Here is a 226-nt window from a genome sequence, read left to right as displayed (position 1 = left end):
CTCTGCACCCTGCACAGCTGCTAAAATGAAAAAAAGAGAAAGAAACAAGCTGTAGAGGTTTAATACAAAACAGGCAGCATGACCAAAAATACCGCATTTATAGTTTCATATCTTGAGCCTAATTCAAATCCATCGCAGAACAGCCCTCGAGGGGAAATGTACATAAAAGACTTGTCCAGGTTGGCTGCTGCACATATTGCTTTCCACAGTTTTCAGGCACTGCTGT

The sequence above is a fragment of the Pygoscelis adeliae genome, unplaced genomic scaffold (genome assembly GCF_000699105.1).
Source record: "Pygoscelis adeliae isolate BGI_AS28 unplaced genomic scaffold, ASM69910v1 Scaffold190, whole genome shotgun sequence".
Taxonomy (NCBI): domain Eukaryota; kingdom Metazoa; phylum Chordata; class Aves; order Sphenisciformes; family Spheniscidae; genus Pygoscelis; species Pygoscelis adeliae.
Note: the sequence above shows the minus strand (reverse complement) of the source record.